Source organism: Ranitomeya variabilis, chromosome 5 (genome assembly GCF_051348905.1).
Source record: "Ranitomeya variabilis isolate aRanVar5 chromosome 5, aRanVar5.hap1, whole genome shotgun sequence".
NCBI lineage: Eukaryota > Metazoa > Chordata > Amphibia > Anura > Dendrobatidae > Ranitomeya > Ranitomeya variabilis.
Window position 1 is genome coordinate 39,775,063 of NC_135236.1, and position 20,215 is coordinate 39,795,277.

The 20,215-nt window shown below is 47.3% G+C and overlaps 1 pseudogene; it reads left to right on the forward strand.

The window, feature by feature from the left end:
* The first annotated feature begins 4,462 nt into the window (after positions 1-4,462).
* LOC143774823 (serine/arginine-rich splicing factor 9 pseudogene) lies at positions 4,463-5,065 on the forward strand (annotated as a pseudogene).
* Positions 5,066-20,215: the final 15,150 nt, after the last annotated feature.

Consider the following 20,215-nt stretch of genomic DNA (forward strand, 5'->3'; position numbering starts at 1 on the left):
GTTATATTCTTGTACATAGGGGCAGTATTATAGTAGTTATATTCTTGTACATAGGGGGCAGCATTATAGTAGTTATATTTCTGTACATTAGGGGCAGTATTATAGTAGTTATATTCTTGTACATAGGAGCAGTATTATAGTAGTTATATTCTTGTACATAGGGGGCAGTATTATAGTAGTTATATTTCTGTACATAGGGGCAGTATTATAGTAGTTATATTCTTGTACATAGGGGGCAGTATTATAGTAGTTATATTCTTGTACATAGTGTGATGTACCAACTAGTTGTATTATGAGAGACGGGAATGTATTGTACAGACAGAGGGTGTTTGCAATCTAAATTTAGAACAGTTTGCTGGATCATGTCCCACAAACCTGTATATTTGATTAGGGCAGGATTTAAGAGTTTACCAGAAAGTGATGGGTGGGTCCGGTTAACCACATACCTCCCAGGGGTGTGGTCCTGGGATATTAAAACGGTCCTGTATGCTTCCTGGGGTGGGGGGAACCACATAGGGAAAAAATAAGGCCATTTGTGAGTCTGGAGCTGGCTGGAGCTCCTGAAAGTCTAGGAAGCTAATAAGGGTCTGGATTAGGGCCAGGACCAATACGAAGTTGGTGCTGCCTGAAAAGCTGTTCAGCAGGTAACCCAGGGCATGGGGAATTATGTGCACTGACAGGTGTCAGCTATTGAACTGGGCGGACATAACCACAGTTGAAATGGACTAATAGGACAGATAGACTTTTGTAAACTGTGCAGATGTATCTGCTGAAGAGAATGGACTGTATGTCGGCTAAGTGAAGTTTACATGGCCTATAAAGGTTTATGGCTGTGTAATAAACCAGAATTGTACTCACTTAAATGAAGAAACTGTGGCTGTATGTTTGAATATCGCTGCCAAGTGAGTGTACCCCAACCCGCTTAGTGAAAGCTACGTCACAATAGGAACATTATTATAATAGTTATATTCTTGTACATAGGGGCAGTATTATCTATATATGTAATTGTCTAAGGGGTACTTCCGTCTTTCTGTCCTCAACTTCCGTAACGGAAATCCCGCGTCGCTGATTGGTCTCGCCAGCTGCCTGTCATGGCTGCCGCAACCAATCGGCGACGGGCACAGTCCGATTAGTCCCTCCCTACTCCCCTGAAGTCAGTGCCCAGCGCCCACACTCCCCTCCAGTCACAGCAAACACGGGGTTAATGCCAGCTGTAACGGACCGCGTTATGCCGCGGGTTACGCACTCCGTTATCGCTGCTATTAACCCTTTGTGTCTCCCAACTTTTTACCATCCAAGGGCTCCACAACCAGGGAGGCACATAGACAGACCCAGCAGACCATAGGTGAGGCATATACAGAGGTTTCGGATGCCACCATGTCCACCCCACTAGCTCTGTCTTGTGAAGAAGACCGGAGGGGATATACAACCACAACAAGAAATGGAAATTACAGGAGCTGTGCCAGATTCGACTGATTGAATACCCGGCCACCGACGCTTGTTCAGATTTGATCCAGGAATTGGTCCATTGGAATCTCCAGAACTTTGTAACATAGTAACATAGTTATTAAGGTTGAAGGAAGACTTTAAGTCCATCTAGTTCACCCCATAGCCTAACCTAACATGCCCTAACATGTTGATCCAGAGGAAGGCAAAAAAAAACATGTGGCAAAGAGTATGCTCCACTTTGGGGAAAAAAATTCCTTCCCGACTCCACATACGGCAATCAGACTAGTTCCCTGGATCAACGCCTTATCAAGGAATCTAATATATATACCCTGTAATATTATACTTTTCAAGAAAGGCATCCAGTCCCCTCTTAAATTTAATTAATGAATCACTCATTACAACATCATACGGCAGAGAGTTCCATAGTCTCACTGCTCTTACAGTAAAGAATCCGCGTCTGTTATTATGCTTAAACCTTCTTTCCTCCAGACGTAGAGGATGCCCCCTTGTCCCTGTCTCAGGTCTATGATTAAAAAGATCATCAGAAAGGTCTTTGTACTGTCCCCTCATATATTTATACATTAACATAAGATCACCCCTTAGTCTTCGTTTTTCCAAACTAAACAGCCCCAAGTGTAATAACCTATCTTGGTATTGCAGACCCCCCAGTCCTCTAATAACCTTGGTCGCTCTTCTCTGCACCCGCTCCAGTTCAGCTATGTCTTTCTTATACACCAGAGACCAGAACTGTGCACAGTATTCTAAGTGTGGTCGCACTAGTGACTTGTATAGAGGTAAAATTATGTTCTCCTCATGAGCATCTATGCCTCTTTTAATGCATCCCATTATCTTATTTGCCTTTGAAGCAGCTGCCTGACACTGGCCACTAAATGTGAGTTTGTTGTCCGACCATACACCCAGGTCTTTTTCATTGACAGTTTTGCCTAGTGTTTTACATTGAAACACATAATTATACATCTTATTTGCATTACCCAATTGCATGACCTTACATTTATCCCCAGTAAAGCTCATTTGCCATTTATTATTATTATTTATTAATATAGCACCATTTATCAGCCCAAGCTTCTAGTTTACATAAATCCTCCTGTAATATAGAATTGTCCTCCTCTGTATTGATTACCCTGCAGAGTTTAGTGTCATCTGCAAATATTAAAATTCTACAAGGTCATTAATAAATATGTTAAAAAGAAGAGGGCCCAATACTGACCCCTGTGGTACCCCACTGCTAACAGCGACCCTGTCCGAGTGTGCTCCATTAATAACCACCCTTTGTTTCCTATCCCTGAGCCAGCTCTCAACCCACTTACACATATTTTCCCCTATCCCCATTATTCTCATTTTATGTATCAACCTTTTGTGTGGTACCGCATCAAAAGCTTTTGAAAACTCCATATACACTACGTCCACTGGGTTCCCATGGTCCAGTCCGGAACTTAACTCTTCATAGAAACTGATCAGATTAGTCTGACAGGTCCTTAGTAAGCCCGTGCTGATACTGGGTCATGAGGTTATTCCTCTTCGGATACTCCAGTATAGCATCCCTTAGAATGCCCTCCAGGATTTTACCCACAGTAGAGGTTAAGCTTACTGGCCTATAATTTCCGAGTTCAGTTATTGTCCCCTTTTTGAATATTGGCACCACATTTGCTATACTCCAGTCCTGTGGTACAGACCCTGTTATTGTTGAGGATAATGAAAACACGGTTGAGGTGGACCCAGAGGAAATTGCTTGCCAAGTCAATGATTCAGTGGTAATACAAAAGCTCTGACCCCGGCACACTCCAAAAACATGAAGGCAGAACTGTTGTTTTCAAAGTTTTTTTTTATTTATCTTGTGAAAAAGAGAATGGTTCTTCTTCTTTTTCTTCTTCTTCTTCTTCTTCTTGTTATTATTATTATTATTATTATTATTATTATTATTATTAAGAAATCAGTGGTAGTCTGGAATCAAAACCTAGTCCCAAGCTGACTGAATTCAGGAATTGTTGATCGCATTGGATCCCAGAGACTCAAGCAAGGAGAGGGCTTGTGTTATGGAATCAGTATGGGGAGTTCCAGTATCCCTATCGCCAGCGCTGGACGCTGCCTCCATGATGGCCTACCACCAAGGAAATCATCTCCACAACAGAGACGTGCCAGTGTTTAATGATTCCATCACAGAGCTTGATGAACATGTGCAAATCTTTGAGACCCTGAAGCTGATGCACCAGGTGCCCACAGCTGATTAGGCCAAATACCTGTGGACTAGTTTGACTGGCCGGGCACAGGATGCTGTCTGGTCACTTGGGCCTCAGGACTGCCTGGACTATTGCACTATTAAGAGCCTGTTGGCTCTTTTTACATTCACCTCTGAGAGATATCACTCCAAGTCCCCGACTTTGTATCGCCTCTACGCAACGTGTTCATGCCTGAGAATTTTTTGGAGATAATGGCCCCAGAAATATGAGAGTATGCAGCTGACCAGAAGCCTGACACCACGAGCAAGCAGCCAATCGATCCCACTGGAGATACAATATGCTCACCAATTCCAGGACACCCATCATCCAAGGATTCAAGATCCACCAGTTGTTTGAGCAGGACTATCCCACTAGCAGCAGAAACCCCGCCAGGACAAAGGTTTACAAACAGGACCCGTCATTTGCCCAACCCATGGTGCTGTTATATGTGCGGGTACCTTGGACACAGGGCCAAAGATTGTCTACAGGGCTGAGGCCCTATGTCTAGAGCCAGCCTGCCAACCCACTTGGTCACAACCCGCCAAGACAAGCCATTAAGGTCTGACACTACCTCTGGGGGACACCAGCAGCTGATGAAGTGATATGCCCTGTCTACATTATAAAACGATTGACAACCCTACACCAGCTAACCTCCATAGCCACATACAGCCAATCAAGGTCAGTGATATACAAGCTAAGGGATCTCAGAACACTGGGTCTTCCATCACACTGGTCAACCCAGATATTGTCCACCCAGAACACCATTAACCAAGCCAATGGCCATCTCCCAGGCTGGGGGTCAGCGCTCGCAGACGGGGCACATTTACAAGGGCAATTTATTGGCCAATGTACGGGACCAGGAGCTAGAGGAGTTGTTACATCGGTATGAGTGGAGCCGTGCCATCGAGCTTAAGAATAGCAGAGGAGGTGGTGCCACACCGTTCACCTTCATCAGCTTTCAGGATACGCGGGATATGGAGGATGCCATGTTTGAAGGCAATGGATATGAATTTGGCTATCAAGGGTTACGTGTGGACTTTCTCCCGTCCAACCGGGGATCAGGGGGAGGATATGGAGGACCCCGCAGGAGGAACGCACCCCTGTCCTTACTAGCTGATTACAGAGTCTCAGGACTTCCCCCATCGGGAAGTTGGCAAGATCTATGTGATCATATGAGAGAAGCTGGACATGTCGGCTTTGTTGATGTACACCACAAGGATGGAATAGAGATTATGAAGTTTATTCACAAGGAAGACATGGAATATGCTTTGAGAAAACTGGATGATACAATGTTTCATTCTCATGATGGTGAAACCTCTTACATTTGTATCTGTGCTGAAAGAAATGTAAATGGACTGTCCCAGACAAGTGGAGGATGATCTGAAGCCTATCACGTCTGGCAGCCTCATCAACAGTGACCCCCTACAGGGCCCCAAAGACTATGGGGCTGATTAAGAAGAGGGAGGAAAGTGATGTCACAGTATTTATTCTTAATTGTGCCAGACGCATTATTCAATATGTCAAGAGACATGAGCCATTGTTCATACGGGCCTGCAGGTTGACTCTTGTATGTTGACTTATTCTATGTTGATTTGTTGAATGCCTGCTGATGACCTACTGTATCAGCCCCTGCAGCTTATTATTCTATTAACCATGGAGGACAAAGATGCAGGTTAATTGAAAAATCAATGTTTGTTAATTTGTTGACTACCTATCTGCTGACTACCTATTGAATCAGCCCTTGCAGTCTGTTATACTACAAACTTTGGTTAATTGAACACTCAATGAGAGATTACTCCTCCCACCTTCCCAGAAACCTGTGGATAATGCCCTGAATGACAGCTATGGGTACAAAAGAGACATGTGGGTATAAAAGAGACTCTTCAGGACAGCAACCAAGGAACCATGGCACAATCTGGAGGAATACAGATATGCTCCATTGACCATTACTGAGCACACAAAGACATTTGTCCCAATCACGGTTCTCAATCAGGTCACCTGGCCACATATCTCAATATGCCAGATTCCTAAGCTTGCCACTACTTCCACTCTGTGGGTTCACTCCAAAGCAGGGTACTACTGGTCAGGGTAGTTGGCCCTGGAAGACCCAAATTCGCAGATGTTCTAATTCCCGCCAAGCCACCATCTTGTGTATTTGCTGTCTGTACTACATGTTGTTGACTGTTGTAGATCCATTACATTATAACCATAGTGTGCTACCCTCAGCCTGTGTTATCTTAGTATTTTACACATGGTGAAGGTGTGGAGGCATTCAATGGGATGAGCTCTGGTCCATTTGGTCTTTCTAAAGACAGGTAGGCCAGCGGATGAGAGCACCTACTATCAATGTCCTATTTTAAAAGGATTTCCTTCAGTGCTGAAGGAGTAAAGTATTCTTCCCATGCTGGCTGAGATCATACTGCCTGGTTGCTCTCAGCTGCAACGGCTTATCATTTACTCCTTCTATATATACTGGCTCTGGGTGTTTCTTCCTTGCCAGTGAAAGATTCTTCTTCCTGTGATAAGCTGAGTAGTTGAAGTGGAGTTGTTGTTGTTGTAGTAGTAGTGGTAGTGTAGTGTAGTGTAGTAGAGTTCTGTGGTTTGCTGTAGTATGTGTGTGTTTCCTGGTCCCTGTTCCCATTTAGCTTATTCATCCCTATCCCTATCCTCCTCCCTATTGTTGGCTAGTGCTTTTGTATGATAGAGGTTTTCTGTCATCCCTGTTTTGTCTTTGTCTTGTTTACCTTACATTTCGGTCCCCTGTCTCATGGAATGGGGGAGGGGACAGATCAGAGTTTAACAGGAGCAAAGTAAGGTCAGAGACCCGGGCCTCTCTACCTTCATGAGTACCCCCCATGAGAGGGACAGTTAGGGTCCCAGTTCCAGTGACTGTTTGAGGCCCCTGTCCTTTACTTAACACCGTCACAGCATAGAATTGTGGCACCATCCAAGATATCCATTGTAGATTGTAATCTCTTACGGGCAGGGTCATCATTATCTTTGCATTAATTATTGTATTATTGTTAACTTTGTTATGACTGTTCGATATGAACTGCTGAATTGTAAAGCGCTGCAGAATGTGTTGGCTCTATATAAATAAAGATTATTATTATTACTATAGCTGAGCTCTTGTTCTGTCTCTTATCCACTTTACCACACAGAGTCCAGGATACTCTGCTTGTATTACTCTACCACTGGATCCAGTTACAGAATCTTGCTATCTCTGTTCTGCTTCTTCCCTTCACACACTCGTCATTGTATGGCCTCAGCTGTCACAATCATCAGTGTGCAATCTGGTCTTTCACACTCCCTATGAATGGCTTCACATCACAACATGGGCGGACATACCGTCAGTTCAACTGGTGCTGCTGCAGCAGGGCCCGGAGGCTCTGGGGGGCCCCTGCAGGGTGGCTAATAATGAGGGCAATCTGGCCAGTTTATCCAGCCCCGAGGCTCAGGGGGGCCCCTGGCCAGATTGCCTCATGTGGGGCTGGCAGAGAAAATGGCAGTGGAGCTGCAGGGAATGGATCCGTCCTGCTTCCTGCCCACGCTTCCTGACAGTCTCACACAGCAGTTGCTGAATGATGTCATCATTCAGCGCTATGGCTGTGCGAGACAGGAAGCTGCCGGCAATGATAGTGTGGCTTGAGAATACCGTGCGCAGATCTGAGGTGAGTTGTGTGTGTGTGCAGAGAGGTGAATGGTGCTGTGTGTGTGTGCAGAGAGGTGAATGGTGCTCTGTGTGTGTGTGTGCAGAGAGATGAATGGTGCTGTGTGTGTGTAGGTGGAGGAGAGGGCAATGATGGGGCGGAAGGCAATGATTGGGTTGACCGAGAGGGCAATGATAGCGGTTGTGGAGAGGAGGAAATGATGGAGGTGGTGAATATGCAATAATGGGGGTAGTGGGGAAGAGGAAATGATGGAGGTCGTGGAATGGGTAATGATGGGGGAGAAAACAATGTTGATGACAGTGGAAAGGACAATGATGGGGTGGTGGGCAGGAGGCAATGATGGAGGTGGCGGAATGAGTAATGATGGGGGTGGTTAGGGAGGAGGAAATGATGGAGGTCGTGGAATGGGTACTGGTGGGGGAGAAGACAATGATGATGGCAGTGGAAAGTACAATGATGGAGGTGGTGGGGAGGAGGAAATGATGGAGGTGGTGGAATGGGTAATGATGGGGTTGTGGGGGAGAAGACAATGATGGGGGTGGGGGAGATGACAATGATGATGGCAGTGGAAAGTACAATGATGGGGTGGTGGGGAGGAGGAAATGATGGAGGTGGTAAAAATGGGTAATGATGGGGTAGTGGGAGAGAAGGCAATGATGATGGCAGTGGAAAGGACAATGATTGGGGTGGTGGAGAGGAGGCAATGATGGAGGTGGTGGTATGGGCAATAATGGGGTGGTGGGGAGAAGCAATGATGGAGGTGGTGAAGAGGGCAATCATGGGGGTGGGGGAGAGGGCAATAATGGGATGTGGGGGGAGGAGGACAATGAGGGGTGTGGGGGATTGGGATGGGAGGAAGGGGGATTTATAATGGATTTACAAACAGGGGAAGGTGGAGGAAGACATTATCGATTAAGTGTACTCACTTATGTACAACAAAGTCCCTTAGTATGTATATATATATATATATATATATACCTTTGTCGCTTTAAAAGGAGGGGGGCCCAGGCACAATTCCTGCACAGGGGCCCCAAGCTGTCGGTGTCCGCCCCTGCTTCACAACTAACTGCTAACACTCTGTAAGCAAGAAGTAACTTCTATTCTTACACTCAAACACTCCTCCCATCTGCAGGGACAGCTATTAACTCTTCCTTTCTCAGCTGCCTAATCTACTAAAACTCTAATGGGAGATAATGCTTTAAAGCACCACTCCAGCTGGATTTTTTTATTTTACTGCTGGAGTGGTGCTTCAAACCCAAGTTCCTTGCTCTATTTCTTGTTCTAACATTCTAGCTTCTTCATCTGTTATCATCACCACTCCCTTTGTTCTCTGGCAGTTTGTGACCTGTTGGCTTCTCCAGTGTTTCATGGAGTGAGCTGGAGGTCACTCTTCAATGCAAGTCTATGAGAGCCTCATTCTCGCTACGTCCTGGTTCTCATTGACTTGCTTTGAGAACTTGTGATGTAGCTTCTGACTTCCGGCCAGTCAGAAGCTGTGATAACAAGATGGTGCTGTGGGACCAGAGCAGCGCCCTAAAATGGTTAAAATGCAGGAGAGTGAGTATAAGACAGAGGGCAGGGAGCATAGGTTAAAAGCACCTCTCCAGCACTGGAAAAAAAAACCTGCTGGAGTGGTGCTTTTATTTCAGGACAAACAGTACTCTTCAGAGAAGGAAGAATACTTTAACTCTAGCAGTGCCTATTGGGTGGAACAAACCTAAAAGTCAATATTGACACTTTAATGACCATTATCAAATGCCTTGGGATAAGAAGCCAAACCAGAAACTCTATTTGCAGACACTTGTTTTGAGGCTTTTTTTTCTATCCTCAGAGAACAGCAAGAGTTCTGAGCTCCCTAGGTGAGAGACAGGTACAGACTGGGGCTAAAATTCAGTGCTGACATTTTAAATCACAGAGGCCCATGTTGTCCCCATCTCCATGAACCAGATGGGATATATTACTAATATTACCCTGGATAGAGGAAAGGAAGATTTTCTACAAGACCAAATATTTCTAATGATAAATGATCTGCAGTGTGATTCCTATAAGTGTGTCCTAGAAGTGTGAAGATTACAGTAGAATTAAAACCTGAAAGATGTATAAAGACTGTGCCCTGCTACCTTCCACCATTGCACTCTAACAAGCATCTCTATTCTTCCGACAGGTATGTTCATCCACCCAGCTCTCCTGCTCTCCTGCTGTCTGTCTATGAAGTGCACATAGTACATCACCCAGCTTTGCACATAGACTCACCTCTGCACCTAGCATCCACATGGTATGCCTTTCAGCTAACCCCAGCTTTACCCCGCCCGTGTTATTTATGACGTTTTTTTACTCTGGCTTGATTGTATGCATCTGGTCCACTCTTAATTCTCTGTCCATGATGAGCAGAGACCACTCCTCTCTGCTTTACACCTGAATGCACTTAGTTGTACATATATTGCATAGCTAAAGTCTGCAGTGTGATTGCTATAAGTGTGTCCTAGAAGTGTGAAGATTACAGTAGAATTAAAACCTGAATTGAACCTGAAGGGAACTGAAGGTAACTGGCCAGTCACTGTAAACAATGTTTCTGTTTATTTTCACTCTCACCCCTATAATCCTTCACTTTATGCTACCTCCCCTAATCCCTACACCAAGTAAGGAACTGTTTATCTCTGCTTCAATCCTCCCCATCCATCTCACCTCCTCCTCTGAACTGTTCCTTAACATACAATCCTCTTTCTCCAAACACAGACAGCCCCCTCATGCCCTCTCCTGCTCCCACCTGCTAACACTTTCTCTGCTCCTTCTCACTGCTGGTGATATCTCTCCAAATCCTGGTCCTGCTCACCACATTCCCACAGTCATTTCTACCTCCCATCCATGCTCTATCACAAACTTCCGTAACCTCTCTAACCTTATACCCATTCACCAAGCCCCCGCTTCTCCAGTCCCACTAACAGGAGCTCTGTGGAATGCTCGCTCTGTCTGCAACAAGCTTTCCTACATCCATGATATTTTTGTTACTACCAAACTTTCCTTCCTCGCCATCACCAAAACCTGGCTCACCACTTCTGACACAGCCTCCCCTGCTGCACTCTCTTACGGTGGCTTCCACCTTTTTCACACACCCTGCCCCAGCAGCAAACATGGCGGAGGAGTTGGTTTTCTCCTGTTAGATAACTGCTCCTTCACCCCAATCCCACTGCCACCCTCTGTTACCCTCCCTTCCTTTGAGGTGCACTCTGTGCGCATCTACTCCCCCTCCAACCTCCAACTGGCTGTCATTAACCGCCCCCCAGGGCCAGCCACCATCTTCTTTGACCACTTCACCACCTAGCTACTTCATTCCCTTTCTGCAGACATCCCCACTATCATCATGGGTGACTTCAACATCCCCATTGACACTTCCCTCTCAGCTGCCACTAAACTTCTGTCTCTCACTTCCTCCTTCGGCCTCACTCAATGGTCTTCTACAGCCACCCACAAAGATGGTCACACACTGGACCTCGTCTTCACCCGCCTCTGCTCCCTCTAACCTCTCTAACTCACCTCTTCCTCTCTCTGACCATAACCTTCTTACATTCTCTTCCCTCTCCACTCCATGTCTACAATCCCCACCCCACAAACTTTCACACCCTCGCAGAAATCTTAAACATCTTGACCTACATTCGTTCTCTGAATCCCTCCTCCCTCTCACACATATAAGTTCCTTACACAATGCGGATGATGCTGCCGCTCTATATAACACCACAATAGCTGTAGCTTTGGAATCTGCTGCCCCACTTACACATACCAAAGCTCGCAAAATCAACAGACAGCCCTGGCACACCAGCCTGACCAAAGAACTGAGGCGAGCTTCCAGGGCTGCTGAGCGCAGATGGAAAAGATCCCACTCCAACGACCACTTCATCGCATTCAAACAGTCCCTCACTACTTTCAAGACCACACTCACAACAGCTAAACAAACCTACTTCTCATCTCTCATATCCTCCCTGTCTCACAACCCTAAACAGTTATTCAACACCTTCAATTCTCTCCTCTGTCCCCCAGCACATCCTCCCTCCCCACTTATATCAGCTGAAGACTTTGCCTCATTTTTCAAGCAGAAGATTGATAACATCAGAGACAGTTTTGGTCAACAACCCCCAGAGCCCTTCCGTCCGACTTTCCTGCCCTCCACCTCCAAAACCAACTTCTCCACCATTACAGAAGATCAACTCTCCACTCTACTCTCAAGATCGCATCTCACCACCTGTGCACTTGACCCGCTCTCATCCCACTTCATCCCAAACCTCACCACAGTCTTCATCCCAAACCTAACCTATCTCTTCAACCTATCACTAACAACTGGTGTTTTCCCCTCAAGCTTTAAACATGCCTCCATCACACCTATCCTCAAAAAGCCTTCTCTTGACCCATCCTCTGTATCTAGCTATCGCCCTATATCACTTCTCCCCTATGCCTCCAAACTACTGGAACAACATGTCTACCTTGAACTGTCCTCCCATCTCTAATAATAATAATAATAATAATAATCTTTATTTATATAGCGCCAACATATTCCACAGCGCTTTACAGTTTAACAGTTTCAAACACAACAGTCATAGGTAACAACGTTAACAATACAGTAATAAAGCAAAAATAAGACAAAATAAGATGACCCTGCTCGTGAGAGCTTACAATCCACAATGAGGTGGGGAGATACAAAGCACAGGTGTGTATTTACAATGGTGTACTTACAATGATGGTCCAGCCATCTTCAGGGAGTGGGGGGTAGATGGAAGTAGTGAATGGGTTACACACGCACAAAAACATAAAATGAGTTTGATTAGGGAACGTGATAGGCCGCTCTGAACAAATGTGTTTTGAGCGAGCGCCTAAAGCTATGCAAGTTGTGGATGGTCCTAATGTCTTGGGGTAGAGCATTCCAGAGGATTGGCGCAGCACGGGAGAAGTCTTGGAGTCGGGAGTGGGAGGTACGGATTAGTGCAGAGGTTAGTCGAAAGTCATTTGCAGAGCGCAGAGGTCGGTTAGGCCGATAGACAGAAATGAGGGAGGAGATGTAAGGGGGTGCCGCACTATGGAGAGCTTTGTGGGTGAGAACAAGTACTTTGAATTGTATCCTGTAATGAATGGGCAGCCAGTGTAACGACTGGCGAAGAGCGGACAAGTCCGAGTAACGATTAGCCAGATGGACGACCCTGGCTGCTGCATTAAGGATGGACTAGAGAGGGGAAAGTCGAGTGAGGGGGAGGCCAATTAATAGAGCGTTACAGTAGTCCAGACGGGAGTGGATTAGGGCGACAGTGAGGGTTTTTGTTGTCTCCATGGTGAGAAAAGGGCGGATTCTAGAGATGTTCTTTAGGTGTAAGCGGCACGAGCGGGCAAGACATTGTATGTGGGAGGTGAAGGAGAGATTGGATTCAAACATAACACCCAGACAGCGTGCCTGCTGCTGGGGTGTTATGATGGTGCCACTCTCTTCTTGCTCCCTCTTTGACCGCTTACAATCTGGCTTCCGGTCACACCATTCCACTGAAACTGCCCTAACTAAGGTCACCAATGACCTCTTAACCGCCAAGAGCAAGCAACACTACTCTGTCCTCCTCCTCCTCGACCTGTCGGCTGCCTTTGACACAGTGGACCATTCCCTATTATTACAGACCATCTCATCCCTTGGCATCACAGACTTGGCCCTATCCTGGATCTCAACAGACCGGACATTCAGCGTCTCCCACTCACACACCACCTCCTCACCTCACCCCCTATCTGTCGGAGTCCCACAAGGTTCAGTCCTAGGGCCCCTGCTCTTCTCCATTTACACCTTTGGCCTGGGACAGCTCATAGAATCTCATGGCTTTCAGTATCACCTCTATGCTGATGACACACAGATCTACATCTCTGGACCAGATATCACCTCCCTACTAACCAGAATCCCTCAATGGCTATCCGCTATTTCATCCTTCTTCTCTGCTAGATTTCTGAAACTTAACATGGACAAAACAGAATTCATCATCTTTCCCCATCTCACACCACCCCCCCAACGAACCTATCCATTACAGTAAATGGCTGCCCACTCTCCCCAGTCCCATAAGCTCGCTGCCTTGGGGTAATCCTTGACGCTGATCTCTCCTTCAAACCACATATCCAAGCCCTTTCCACTTCCTGCCAACTTCAACTCAAAAATATTTCACGAATCCGTACATTCCTCAACCAATAATCTGCAAAAACTCTAGTCCATGCCCTCATCATCTCTTGCTTTGACTACTGCAACCTCCTGCTCTGTGGCCTCCCCTCTAACACTCTCGCACCCCTCCAATCTATTCTAAACTCTGCTGCCCGACTAATCCACCTGTCCCCCCGCTATTCCCCGGCCTCTCCCCTCTGTCAATCCCTTCACTGGCTCCCCATTGCCCAGAGACTCCGGTACAAAACGCTAACCATGACGTACAAAGCCATCCACAACCTGTCTCCTCCATACATCTGTGACCTCATCTCCCGGTACTTACCTGCACGCAACCTCCGATCCTCACAAGATCTCCTTCTCTACTCCCCTCTTATCTCCTCTTCCCACAATCGTATACAAGATTTCTCTCGTGTATCACCCCTACTCTGGAACCCTCTACCACAACACATCAGACTCTCGCCTACCATCGAAACCTTCAAAAAGAGCCTGAAGACCCACCTCTTCCAACAAGCCTACAACCTGCAGTAACCACCGATCGACCAAACCGCTGCATGACCAGCTCTATCCTCGCCTACTGTATTCTCACCCATCCCTTGTAGATTGTGAGCCTTCGCCGGCAGGGTCTTCTCTCCTCCTGTACCAGTTATGACTTGTATTGTTTAAGATTATTGTACTTGTTTTTATTATGTATACCCCTCCTCACATGTAAAGCGCCATGGAATAAATGGCGCTATAACAATAAATAATAATAATAATAATGATACCTGTGGCCTGCTGGGGTAAGTGACGGAGTCAGCAACTTTGTGCTTCATCAAAACTCTTAACAGTATGGGTATCTTGAGAACACCGATTCTGCTAACAACGTAGCAGACAAGGCAGCCATGACCAGACAGGCCCTTCTGGCATTTGCCAGATGGTCAGTCCGGCGCTTGTGTTCCAAGCTGACATTTTTATTGTTACCATTTCGGTGCAGATACGTTCTTTTGATCGCCCGTTATTGCATTTTAATACAATGTCGCAGTGACCAAAAAAACGTAATTCTGGCGTTTTGAATTTTTTCTTGCTACGCCATTTAGCGATCAGGTTAATCCTTTTTTTTATTGATAGATCGGGCGATTCTGAACGCGGCGATACCAAATATGTGTAGGTTTGATTTTCTTTTTATTGCTTTATTTTGAATGGGGCAAAGGGGGGTGATTTAAACTTTTATATTTTTTTTATTTTTTTCACATTTTTTTTAACTTTTTATTTACTTTTGCCATGCTTTTATAGCCTCCATGGGAGGCTAGAAGCTGGCACAACTCGATCAGCTCAGCTACATGGGAGCGATCATCAGATCGCTTCTATGTAGCTGAATTCCTGCATTGCTATGAGCGCCGACCACAGGGTGGTGCTCACAGCAAACCGGCATCAGTAACCATAGAGGTCTCAAGGATCTCTATGGTTACTATGCAGACGCATCGCTGACCCCCGATCATGTGACGGGGGTCGGCGATGTGCTCATTTCCCGCCCAATGGCCGGAAGCGCCGGTTTAATGCCGCTGTCAGCATTTGACAGCGGCATTTAACTTAATAGCGGCGGGTGGATCGCGATTCCACCTGTCGCTATGGCGGGCACATGTCAGCTGTTCATAACAGCTGACATGTCCCGGCTTTGATGCGGGCTCACCGTCAGATCCCTGCATCAAAGCGGGGGATCTGACCTCAGACGTACTATCCCGTCCGAGGTCAGAGAGGGGTTAAAAACCCTGACCACAGTGAAATTGGGAAATATGGCCCCATGGCTAAGAATTTATCCAGATCAGGGGAGGAGCTCTCTGCTTTTCGAAGGCTTTCTTAAAGCTTTTTATGTGCCTCCTTTTAAAGGTGTTGGCTGTACAATAGTTAATAACTTACCTTCAGCTTTGGAATTTCCTCTAGTAGTGGAAGATAAGATTTTGAAAGAACTTGAAGCAGGTAGGGTCGCTGGCCCTTTTGATATTCCCCTTTTAGCAATTTTAGGATCTCCCCTCTTGGGGTAGTTCCTAAAAAAGACCAAGGATCTTTTAGATTAATACACCATCTGTCTTATCCAAAAGGTTGTTCTTTGAATGACGAGGTTGATACAGATTGGTGTTCGGTAAAACACGCTTCATTTGATAGAGCCATTGAGATGCTACAGAAATTTGGTCGCAATTCTCTTATGGCGAAATCTCACATCAAGTCAGCGTTTAGGCTTTTACCCGTAAACCCTGAAGGTTTTAGTTCGTTGGGTTTTATTTTTAATGGTAAATTCTTTTTTGACAAATGTCTCCCTATGGGTTTTTCGTTATCCTTCTATTACTTTGGGACGCTCTCTACTTTTTTGCATTGGGTGGTTGTATTTAATTCGGAAGGTGGGGGGTTTTGCATTATCTTGATGACTTTTTATTTATTGGCCCCAGCAACACGGAATTTTGTTTATCATTGTTAAAAACATTTATCGTATTCGAATATTTTGGGGTCACCATTGCGGTTGAAAAAACGTTTCTACCTTTTACTTCTCTGGAATTTTTAGGTATTTTAATAAATTCAGAGAGCGTGACTTTTTCCCTCCCTCACGAAAAAATTTCTAAACTTTGCTCAATGATTCATTTATTTCTATTGAAAGAAAAAGTTACTTTGAAAGAATTGCAGTCATTATTAGGTTTATTAAATTTTGCTTTGAGGATTATTCCTATTGGTAGGGTTCCGCGCACTATGTCCCGGAACACAGCGAAATACTTCTGGGACATAGTGCGAGGGCGCATGCGCAGTAATGCTTTTCGGCTTTGCCCGCAGTAGGGCTAAGCATACTGCGCGTGCGCCACCGAAGACTGCAAACTGCAAACATGGCAATAGTGATAAAGCAATGAAGCAAATGTCAGCGTTTACCCACCGCAGTGTAAGCAGACACTCCTGGAACAGGGGCGGAGGTGTGTCCCGCATTTCTCGGCTCCCCTGGTCCAGCATTGCTCGGCTCCCCCGGTCCCGCATTGCTCGGCTCCCCCGGTCCCGCATTGCTCGGCTCCCCCGGTCCCGCATTGCTCGGCTCCCCCGGTCCCGCATTGCTCGGCTCCCCCGGTCCAGCATTGCTCGGCTCCCCCGGTCCAGCATTGCTCGGCTCCCCCGGTCCCGCATTGCTCGGCTCCCCCCTTCCCCTGGTTATATGCATGGCTCACATTGCCCCCCTCCCCATCATACTCACCCTCCTCGCACCTGCATTTCCGTCTCTGCTTCCCCGTTGTCCAGTGCCGGTGGCTCTCCTCTCCTCTGCTCAGCGATTACGTGGTACCGCTCTTTAATGGGAACCTGTCACCCCCCCATGGCATTTTTAAGTAAAAGAGCCACTATCAGCAGCACTAAGGCTGCATTCTGTGAAGGTGGCTCTTATGTTTAGTATCCCTAGGAATGCTGAAATAATCACTTTTATAAATTTGGCGCCATGCCTCTATTGAGTCAGGGAGGCATGATTTCTCCCTGAATCAAGCACCTCGCAGCCGTCCATCATCCCACCGGGCGCCGCCTCCTCTCTGTCGTGATGTCACCGGCGCCTGCGCAGTGGAGTGGGTTACCGTGCTCCACTTAACCCTGCTGTTGTGTACGGGTCATAGTGACCCATAGAGAATTTGTGAGGCCCTGTAGATATTTTTCTATAAGTTTCTAAAACTTGAGGTTACTTGACTTTTCCTCATTTGGGGGTCCTATCTATGACTATGTTGTTGTTTTTTTGTTTACTTTTTGCTACACGCCGATTTGTACACTTGTCGTGTTCGGGTCATAGTGACCAGCCATCATTTTTTACAGCTGTGAGGCCATATTTTCAGTGAAATAAAGGAGTTATAACCTCAGTTGGGTCTTCTTATTGCTTCTACTATTGTATATCAATTTATTTATTTCCTAAATTATTTCAATGGGGTCGTACACGCGCTCTGCCAGGTGTATGCATTGAGATCTGCACACCATAAAAATGGCTTTATATTGATTATTTTTGGTGCACAGTCTATACTAAAATGTAGAGTGCATCTGGAGAGATCACTAGGTGTGCACTACACGTGTATATTCTGCGCAGAACGGACTGCGCAGAACGCGCTGTGTAAGAGGGCCTTATTTTGTAAAGCTGAGCTCTAATGGCCTGCAAACGATTTTTTGGGCTAAGTAAGAGTCTGTCTTCCTGGCTTATCTCCTTGTTTTCAGAACGAAAGGCGCAGCAGGCCTTGTACAGAGCATCCAGCAACATGCTCAGGATAGTGAAACCATGGCCTCCACAAGCACTTCTACCCCCATGGCCTCCACAAGCACGTCTACCCCATGGCCTCCACAAGCACATCTACCCCCATGGCCTCCACAAGCACATCTACCCCCATGGCCTCCACAAGCACGTCTACCCCCATGGCCTCCATAAGCACTTCTACCCCCATGACCTCCACAAGCACTTCTATCCCCATGGCCTCCACAAGCACGTCTACCCCCATGGCCTCCACAAGCACTTCTACCCCCATGGCCTCCACAAGCACATCTACCCCCATGGCCTCCACAAGCACGTCTACCCCCATGGCCTCCACAAGCACTTCTACCCCCATGGCCTCCACAAGCACATCTACCCCCATGGCCTCCAAAAGCACGTCTACCCCCATGGCCTCCACAAGCACATCTACCCCCATGGCCTCCACAAGCACGTCTACCCCCATGGCCTCCACAAGCACTTCTACCCCCATGGCCTCCACAAGCACTTCTATCCCCATGGCCTCCACAAGCACGTCTACCCCCATGGCCTCCACAAGCACTTCTACGCCCATGGCCTCCACAAGCACGTCTACCCCCATGGCCTCCACAAGCACGTCTACCCCCATGGCCTCCACAAGCACGTCTACCCCCATGGCCTCCACAAGCACGTCTACCCCCATGGCCTCCAAAAGCACTTCTACCCCCATGGCCTCCACAAGCACGTCTACCCCCATGGCCTCTACCAGCACGTCTACCCCCATGGCCTCTACCAGCACGTCTACCCCCATGGCCTCAACAAGCACGTCTACCCCCAAGGCCTCAACAAGCACGTCTACCCCCATGGCCTCCACAAGCACTTCTACCCCCATGGCCTCCACAAGCACTTCTACCCCCATGGCCTCCACAAGCACATCTACCCCCATGGCCTCTACCAGCACATCTACCCCCATGGCCTCCAAAAGCACGTCTACCCCCATGGCCTCCACAAGCACGTCTACCCCCATGGCCTCCACAAGCACTTCTACCCCCATGGCCTCCACAAGCACTTCTACCCCCATGGCCTCCACAAGCACTTCTACCCCCATGGCCTCCACAAGCACTTCTACCCCCATGGCCTCCACAAGCACTTCTACCCCCATGGCCTCCACAAGCACTTCTACCCCCATGGCCTCCACAAGCACTTCTACCCCCATGGCCTCCACAAGCACTTCTACCCCCATGGCTTCCATAAGCACGTCTACCCCCATGGCCTCTACCAGCACGTCTACCCCCATGGCCTCCACAAGCACGTCTACCCCCATGGCCTCCACAAGCATTCTACCCCCATGGCCTCCACAAGCACTTCTACCCCCATGGCCTCTACCAGCGGTGCTTCCAGAATAAAAAGAAAAAGGTGCAGCTACTGCCCTTATTCTTGTGATAATAAAACAAGTATTACATGTTCTGGATGTAAAGAATTCTTATGCAAAGCCCATGTTTATTGTACGTCATGCAAGAATACATAAATTTATATTACCATGTAAATGTGTGTAGCGCCCCCACTGCCGCAGGGCCGAGGGGTACCCAGTACCGTGCCTCTGAGTCTCTGCTCCGGGGTTGTCACGGTGGCTAGGCCCGGTCCGTGACCCTGCTGAGGGGCGTACAGTAAATAATAGATGTGAATGGTGGTGGTAGTGCGGTGTAGTGCCGGTCGCAGTAAATAACGAGGACACCAGGTTGCAGTCTCTTTACCTCTTTACTGAAGATCTCTGGGTCCTCAGTCCGGAATACGGTTAACCAGGCTGCACAAGTCCGGCCGGTCCAATGGCACCTCCAGAGTTCTCTTTGCAGGTGGAAATCTGTGCCTTCCTGCTAGCGCTATGTGTTGTGGTCCTCCCCTGCTGTGCTTACGGAACGTCCCCACAACTGTTGTGTCTGTTTCTCGTGTTCCCTCACAACTCGATTAGATGATGTTCTGCTAATCCGTCCCTCCCGGTGTTATGGTTGGGACGCACCCGTATGACGGGTAGGCTCGGAGCTCTTCGGGACCCTAGAGTCGCCCCTCTCCACAGGTTGCCCCCTATGTCTGCATAGGTGATTTAGGTGAGACAGCCCGCCTTAGACTGACTGTCCTGCAGTTGGTTTGAAGTATTGCTTGGAGCTAGATATATAAATACTTCCTCGGCGTTCCGGCCGCCGGCTATGCGCCTCAGTAGGATGTTGCCTCGGTCTTACAGCACGACTCCTACTGGTATTCTCCTTCTTGCTTTGATCTCGTTTCTCACTCAGCACAATATATCTCGCTTCTGATCCTTTCTTAGGGCACCGCTGCTATGCTGAGCAGGCACGGTCCCATGACGTTCTTTCTCGTTGCCAGGCCTCTGTCAGGGTCCCAAACCTGACAGGGACAATACCGAATCTTCCCCCCACAACACCCTCAGCCACAAGGTGTTGCCTGGTTCCAACCCAGTCAGCTTTCTTTC